Genomic DNA, 9,024 nt, shown 5'->3' with positions numbered 1-9,024 from the left:
GATGGATTTAGATCATAATTTTTTTTTAACATTTAATATGGGTCAGGTGTCATTAGCGTTTATGCAAATTTCCATCTAATATTTGCACATGATATAAGCATAAACAAAAATGAAATGAATGATTGCTAACCATACATGCACACACATTTTCTCAAAAAAAGGTAAATCAAAAAGATAAACAAATAGAACACATCCATTCCAATTTGATTTTGTCTGTCTAGTAGCCTACCTCTCACAAATACATTTTTTTTTTTAAATAAATAAACATCTAAAGTACATTTAAAATATTATCGCACCAGTGAGCAAGTTAAATGTGACAATGTGGCAAGGAAAGTTGTTTATGCTCATGCTGATACATTCAGATGAATGGAAAATTTGTAGCATCTCCAATGCTCAGTCGCTAGCTGTTGATCTGTTGAATCTGATAAAAATGCTTCTTATTGGTTAGGAAGTATAACCTCTGCCTCTCCCTTGAATCATCAGCAGCTGTGTCGTCCTATCACTGCACAGTCCTGACTTACGGCAGGAGAGGTTGGATAAGAGGAGGGGCGTGACACAAGAGCACTGCTGTCGGTGAGTGGTGAACAAGAAAAATCTGATGGCTGTTGTACCTCATCAGTCACCACTGCCATAAATCTCACACACACTGTTCCTGTGCTGAGACTGTGCTGCCAGCGCATCGGCTGCCAGATCCATGAATGTCATCGCTTAGACATGCTTTCTTCTTCAGATTTTGATACACACTGATGCATACAATAATAACACAGTGTCACGACCCAGGGTCAGGGAGGAAACATAAACAAATAAGTCTGTACCAGCCGTTATCGTGTGCTTGTATCTTTATTCTTTTTTCTTGACTCCACTCAGATTAAAGGCAATCTCTTCAGGATTGGGCAAAACCAAAATAATTAACAAAAGATGGTGCCAACTAAACCCACAACCACTAGATAACCTACTTGAAAATAAATAACAGTGGACTTCCTAGGTTAACTACACAGTAGAAAAAGTGTTTACAATCGAAAATAAATGGCACCCGTTCCATATCCTCTGTGGTGGAAAAACACAACAATGCCAAATCTATTCTCCCACACCCTCTCCAGCATCCGTGGGTTATTTCAAAGGATGGCAGTCTTCAGGTGACGAATCAGCAAGTGAGCCTCCATACGTCCAATTAGAGCGAAGTCTCCTAAGAGAGAGAGAAACAGAGAGAAAGTGTCCTTGGCTGTCACACTTAGGGTGCTTCTCATTTCTTATTTGTCCTCTTTTCCTTTACTCTCTTCCTTTCCTTTCTTCCTAACTCCACCCTCACTAGGATGCGTGGAAAGAATGCAAGGAAAGAAAATGAGCATGGAGGAATAGAGGGAAAGCTTATTTGTATATTGGAATATTTTTTATCACTCAAGTGTCGCTTCAAAGCATCACCAGCTGTGCTGAAGGGATCTGCCCTAATGTTGTTGAATTTGGTTATTTAAAGAAATTCATAATAAATTATAATAAAACAATATGCCCTGTTGAAATATGTGAGATTTATGGTTTATTTAAACTGCAAAGGTAAAACATAAATACAAAGTTCTGTCATGAAACTCTAGATGGCGCAGACTCATAAGTTCTTAACTCAATCTACCTACAATCACATCATTATCTTTAGGGCACAGCTGATTGGTTCCTGCTGTATCAGTAGCCAATGAGCTCGCTGCTCAACATTCAGATTCTTGCCTATTGTTTGCTGTGGCAGTTTGCAGCGCGCTTTCAGAAACCCCACACCCTCCCCAGCTCCACCTGTCTAGATCTGCTACGGGGGTGATTCATGTGTGCTTTTACAGCAGAGCATATCTTTAGCAACATGTTGTGTGTTTATTGGCAGTGGCAAATTACATACTTGCTCTGCAGCAGCAGCAGCGTGGCATCTATTCCACCAAGACCAAACACATTAACATTGTCAAACTCATCATTACCATGCCAAACTTTCTGAGAGTTGTCAAGACAGAATTAAAATTATTGTGACAGACGTGAAAGGGAGGAATTTTTTACGTGCGTCACGTTTTTCGACAAGAAAGTTTACGCATACCTGTGCATCCTCGCTAATCGCTCCTCTGGAAGTCTCACTCCTAGTTCCTCGCCTCCTTGTGGTGCAGTTAGAGAATTGAGACGTCCTTCAAGATGGCTAACTAAATAACGTTGAGAAGACGCTGCTGTCTGAACAAACCACAGGCATACGAGAGGAAAGTGTACACCAATTACATACTACATGTTAACTTGATAAAAAAAAAATAGATTAATATGATTAATAATGATTAATAGATTCGAGATCGCAATTAATGTCATATTATTACAGCTAAATTACACAAACAGCTTTCTGTTGTTTGTGTAATTTAGCTGTAATAATATGACATTAATTGCGATCTCAAATCTATTAATCAGCAGAAGTTCCACAACCTGTATGTGACGCTATTAATGACAGTTCTACTGTTAAACCAACGTGGTTCAAATGACAGAGGTGTGACCATGTTATGGTTTCGGGAAACAGACGTGATTAGTGGGACAAGCTATTGTAGTGGTGAAGAAGCAGTGAGTTAAGTCGTTGTATGAGTAACGCACCACTGGTCTGTTAAAACAAACCATAAAAAAACGATATATGAATAGCTATGAGATCACCCTGTAGCTTTGAATATCTGGACCTATAGTCTTTCTTTCCTGCATGATCTGACCTTCTCCTCCCCTACATGACAAGGACACTATGCCCATTTTATCAGTTTCACATGCAGGACTGGATCACGGTCCTTTGAGGGTCCTGGAAAAGTCTTTTAACTGCTGCCAACAATCCTTGTATTAAACCCTTATCATAATATAGTATGTTAAAGTCATCATGGGACATATGGAATTTATGGAACACTGCAGTGTTTATTATAAATGATTTGTCCATGCACATCAATATTTTTTAAGTCCATGTGTCCTTGCAAACATTAACTTCTCCGTTCCCCTGCAATAACATCTCTTCTCTGATGATGTGTGTCTCTGATCATAGGAATGGCAAATGACAATGTTGCTATCAATTCTGATGGACACAATCAAATCCCGCCCTACATTTTTCATAGTTTGAGAATCTGTTTCACTCTGATAGACATCGCAATAGAGGAGTTGATCACCATGTTCATCTCATGCCGAAATAAATAAATAGGACACATGTTTTGGTAAGATAACATTTGTTGACTAAAAATACCTTACATGAAACCTCATTTAAATATTTGAACTCAGTGGCAGCTTGTGGATTTTAAAATGGAGAAGGCACCAATGCAACCTAATTGTGGCGATCTGGGGATCCTCTCCTGATGATTTTGTTTTAACTGTTTTAAAATGGCTTTGTTGGTCACTTTATGTCATAAAATGTAAAAAGAGCTAAAAGAGCACATTCGGTCATTTAGTGAAGCTGATTGCTGAATCCTATAACTTAGGCATGGAGTCTTAATTCATTTTTAATTTGTAGCTGCTGTTAGAATGGTAGCTTGGTAAATTTGTTGGTGATCAAATATTCAATATCTCTACCCTCCGTAGTTAAGGTGCTTGCTATATTATCAGCGGTAGCAGTTCAAACTAATATCACGTAATTTACATTTCTGCGTTCGGGGAGGAGCAGCTGTGATTACGACTTCAGTAATATTTTATGGTGTTACAATGGTGAAATTACAGACAAGAAGTTCACATTCTGAGACATGAAATGAAATGAATGAACTGGGAATTTTATTAACATCAAATCAGCCCTCTCCCATTTTCCACCTCAAAATTTTGGGTAGGCTGTGCTTCCCTTGAGCCGTCACTGTTTGAACTAAGATTTTGGATGTTCTTTTTTTTACTTCAAAGTGTTTTATTTTAGAATAAAGAGTCACACCGAATAGATATAGCATACATTAATCTTTTACAGTTATAGGGCCAGATTTACCGAACAGGACAAATTAGCGTGGCACTGCAATCCTATAAAAGTGCAGATGGGAGTGGAAAGTTCTGTGGATGATCTACTGACAATGTGCAAACTAAAGAACACAGATGCAGTTCATTTCCATAATGAGCATTGCAAATTAGCTCAGGGTAGCAAACAAGCAGAGCCAATGATAATCAGGTGCAGGTAATGAATAACAACACAGGTGCAAGATTTTTAAATAACGTGGATCTGTAATCAATATGTTCGTATAACGTCTTTCTCTGGCATTTCGAATAAATAAACACATGAGTAGAAAATAATGGGCTGAGCAGTGATGAGTTCAAAAGGTTCTACAAAACATTTATTATATAAAACAAACTCAAGTAATCCACAGTTGAAAAGGAGGCAAAATAACAGCGTGTAGGAATGACAATACCGACAACTGAATGGAGCCCAAGGTTGAACTTAAATACACATGGTGTATACGACACCGGCTGCGGCTGGATGTAACCGATCGGCGAGAGTTGCTGCATGAAGTCGAACAAGTCATGACATGACCTCAGCAAACGTGCCCAGTATGAAAACACCCTCAGTCTGTTAAGTTTGATTGTGTTTGGGTTTTATTTTCCTTGTTCCCGTTTTGTCTGTAGTTTTTTATAGTTACTTATAATTTCCTCACCTGTTCTTAGTTCTGTTGATTACTCTGTCTGTAGCTGCGTCCCAATTCAAAGGCCACACCTTCGAAGGCCATGAACAACAGACTGAGATCACTGTCCTGTCGTCACTGGCGCGTAATGAATTCTGGGGTAGGTAAGGCTGCGAAGGATCCATCTGTTGTATCCTTCATTTCACGGGAAACAAAGGTCACATTTCGAGGCCGCATTTAAAGGAGCCTTCGAATTGGGACAGCCTTCGTCGTGACGCAATCTGCCGTTGAATGTGACCTTCGAAGGATGCAGCCTCTGAACTGGGATGCAGGATGTATATTTAAACCCGTAGTTTCTGTGGTTAATTGTTCCATGTCGTATGAGTTAATGTGGTTGTGTTATTCTAGTGATTCTCCTACATTGTCCACTTTGTTTTTATTAAAGACTGTTTCTGTCCACTCCTTGTCTTCGAGCACTTCATTACAGTTACCTAACGTGACACTTTGGTGTTCAGCTTCCTTTAGCAGTCTTTGCAGCCTGAGGCTTTGGAGGCCTCTGGCAGTTCCTGCTCATCTGGTCTATAATCCAGCTCTGATCAAAGGCTTTTCCAACCTCATGGACACAGATCATCTCCTTTATTTGACGTTTTTGTTAATGAAATTCCAAATTTCCAGTCTAAATCATTCAACTTGTCATTCAATTAAATACAACTAAACACAGGATGATTTCTACAAATCACTAACTATTTTTGATTCAAAAACAAGTGTGGAATGAATGAACGACATCCCAGTAATTGCCCTAGTGGGAAATCTACCATGTAGAGGGAATTTAACTCAGAGTGTAGATCTGCATCATGAGAGAGATGGGATTTCAACGGTGACTCCTTGACCCTTCATTGACAAGCCGCAGCAATAAATCTCATGTTCTCATTCCCCTCCTATCAGACTTAATTATGAGAGGGACCCAAGCACCAAGCATGACTGGTTGCATCATCATCTTCTAATGCTGTGCTGACGCCTAATGTAGGTCATGAGAAAATACCATTGTGACCTGTTTATACACTATAGCATGGGTTATAAACTAGTGGGTCACAGACCCATGAAATGGTTGATGAAAAAAATGGTTTCGACCTGATCTCATGGAAAAAACAATAACTTTAACAGGGCAGAGATTCTGAATGAATTCATTTGATGTGATCTGTATGAAAACATACTCCCCTTACTCTTACTTTGTATTTTTTGTTTCCTGTGTTTAGCTCTTATTGTGTTTAGTTTCTTATTGTGCTTGGTTTTTCCTGGTTTCCTTTCTTTCGCTTTATATTATGTTTGTTAATTTAGTTAAGTAAAGTAAAAATGCAGCATTTAGATCCTCATTTCCTCTTCCTTGCCTGGCTTCCCCGAAACACAAACCTAAACATTACCTTCAATGAGGTGTTATCAAAATGAGATTGTACAAATTAGCCAATAATTTGCCAACATGTAAAATAGTTACGAATTGCCATGAGATTGTGTTGCATTTTTCCAATGAAAAGAGTCTGTTATGTTAATCATTTTGAATATTTTGAACTAGTTTGTGACAATATTAATGAACTCTTTCGTCATCTGCATTTTACTTTTAAGTTGTCAATATATCAAAAGAAAGAAACAAGTGACCTTCATTACAAAAAAAATCTAGCCTGAATGTGGGCAAGTTTCATGAAAAAAAGAACATAAATTGCTTTTTGTCAAAGGTTATGTCTGATCAGATTCAGAATGATGATAAAAAAAAACGAAAAATGGAGTAGATCGAATCCTATACCTGTTCGTGGGTTTTGTCATTTTTCTTGGTAACGTTATGCTGTTTTTATTTAAATGCTGACGTTACCTTGTGCTTAAACAACTGTGATCCGCTCCTTCTGGTTTTTAAGATTTAAGAAGCGGTCACATTGTCAAGAATTTTCGTGTGCAAACTCCAATACTGTTCAGTACTGTTCATTTCATCTCTGTCAAACTGCAAAAACGTGATACGAATCATGCTTATATCAACGCTGTTCTGGAACTCTCATCTAAACTAGAAAAAAAGGAAAATACACTGCGCTACAGCTCTACAAGAAATAAAAGTCTAGCCAAGTAAATGTACAGGTATTGATCAGGCATCTGTCTGGGTATACTTGAAAGATTGGCCAACAGGCCTGGCACATCTAGGGTTGAAGTAATTCTCGCTTATACACACTAAAAGTGTTTTGACTCATATTTGATGTTGTTGGTTCTTTTACCTTTTATCAGGGGAAAATGCATAAAAAAATGGAGAAGTAATAATTATACCTGTGTGATTAGATATATTAGGGCAAATGTGGCTTTGAGCAAACCAAGATGCATTTTCTTATCAAAGATGATCTATACCATTCAAATGTTTGGGGTTGAATGGGATTTTGTGTGTGTGTGTGTGTGTGTGTGTGTGTATTTTGCTCACCACAACTGCATTTATATGATCAAATATACAGTAATATTCACGTGTTCTATGTGCATATATTTTAAACTGTAATTTATTCCTGTGATCAAAGCATAAGAATTTTTAGCATCATTACTCCAGTCTTCAGTGTCACATGATCTTTCAGTGTAATACTTTTATTCTTTGATGAAATAAAAGTGTAAAAGCAATGTAATGACAATATAAAGGTCTTTATCCTCAGTTCTGATTAATTCAATGCATCCTTGCAGAATATAATAAGTATTCATTTCTTTGAAAAAAATCTTGCTGACCCCAAACTATTGAGTGGTAGTGAATGTAATATGCTCTTATTTACTAATAATACAATCTTAAATGCTCATAAATTGTAACGTTTATATAGATAAGACGAGAAGCCTCATTCGTTTTTACATGCCATTTGATGCCTCAGGTAAAAACAATCTATGTTTTTAAATGTCATTTCAGCAGGTTCATTACAGAAGATATGATCTGAATGAAATAGTAATTATTTGAGTTCATGACATTAACCAGACCAGGCACAGGTGCTACACCGTGCTCATATAATGTTTATGTTTTATTAGTGTATCGAAAGCCTTCTGTTTCTTGTCTTGATACCTTTTCATTCCCTGTGGCGTCAAACAACCTTTTCTCATCTGTGTCTATTTTCACTCTCTCCAAGGTCATTTCTTTAACTGTTCATCTTTTTTAAACACTTTTCATGAGAAAATTTACAGAATGATTTCTAGCTGATGAGATGGTACTTTTTGAGGTCTTTTTAGGTTGAAAATATGTTAATTTCTCTTAACATAATAACAGACACTGTGGATTCAGTGAGTCTTTTTCAAAATGGCCCAGCAATGATTTGAATGAAAGCAGATTAATATACATTTAATTATTTAGTAAGCCCACTTCAAGGCCAGCTGGTTCGTATGACTTTCATCCGTTTTCACAGAGATCAGATTCGGTTAATTCATCTTGCCAGGTTTGTTCTGTTTGAAGGTATATTATTTATTTATCTTATCTTTTTCAGAGATTGACATCTGATTCTTGACATGGAAAAAAGGTCTGCTCAGGTCGCACTTTGAACTGGAAATTGATGGGAGAATGTGAATTCTCCAAGAGTTTAAACACATGAACTTCTCATTTGCAGACAGATTTCTCTCTGGAGGATGTCAAAAGTCAAAAGGTATGCCTGAAAACACGTTGCCGGTCGTTTGATCAAACAATTACACAGACAAGCCACAGTGATTTTCTAATCTCTGCTGCCCTGAAATTATGCTAATTTCTAAAATATTCAAAGCTAATTTGTATGTAAGTGATTCATCCTCATTAGTAAGTCACTTTGGTTAAAAGTATCTGCTAATTGAATAAATGTAAATGTACATTTTATTTGGTGTACATTTTTGCCAGCTCTGATTTAATTACAAATGACATAATTTGCTGCTTTCATGTCGTGTCGTAATTACCGTAGTCTCAAAATGACAACACACGTTCGGAGCTGTTCACATCCTTTGATTGGGAATTATGCATTTCTATTGCAAAACTATCAATGCCTAAATGAATCTGCAGCGGTCAGTCATTACAGAGGTCAGGTGGTATAAAAGTAGGAGCTCTAAGACAATTCCCATCTTGCAAACCGTAATTACGGGCTCTACGAGCACGTGAATGCTTTTTACATCTGGTCATAACCACGGGCATCAACTGAAGAGGTCGCCCAACCCATTCCAGAAACATGTCTACATCATGACCTCATTCCAGTAGACCTGATGGCAAGGACAAAGGACAAAAGGTCCTCTTCGTCCTCCACAAAACTGTCTAGAGGGTGACCCGTTGTTGAGAAGATTTCTGCTGAGTTCATGTTGAGTACTGATATTTGATTCTTAAATGAATAATTATTTTAAGCCAGTAAGCGGTCGAGCCAGTTTACATTATCAAACTTTAGTTTAAGCAGATGCATAACCGAAGTAGCATGTATGCTCCTTGTGCAGCACCAAATGAGCCAATGAGCATGTC

Source organism: Squalius cephalus (genome assembly GCF_949319135.1).
Source record: "Squalius cephalus genome assembly, chromosome: 24".
Classification (NCBI taxonomy): Eukaryota; Metazoa; Chordata; class Actinopteri; order Cypriniformes; family Leuciscidae; genus Squalius; species Squalius cephalus.
Note: the sequence above shows the minus strand (reverse complement) of the source record.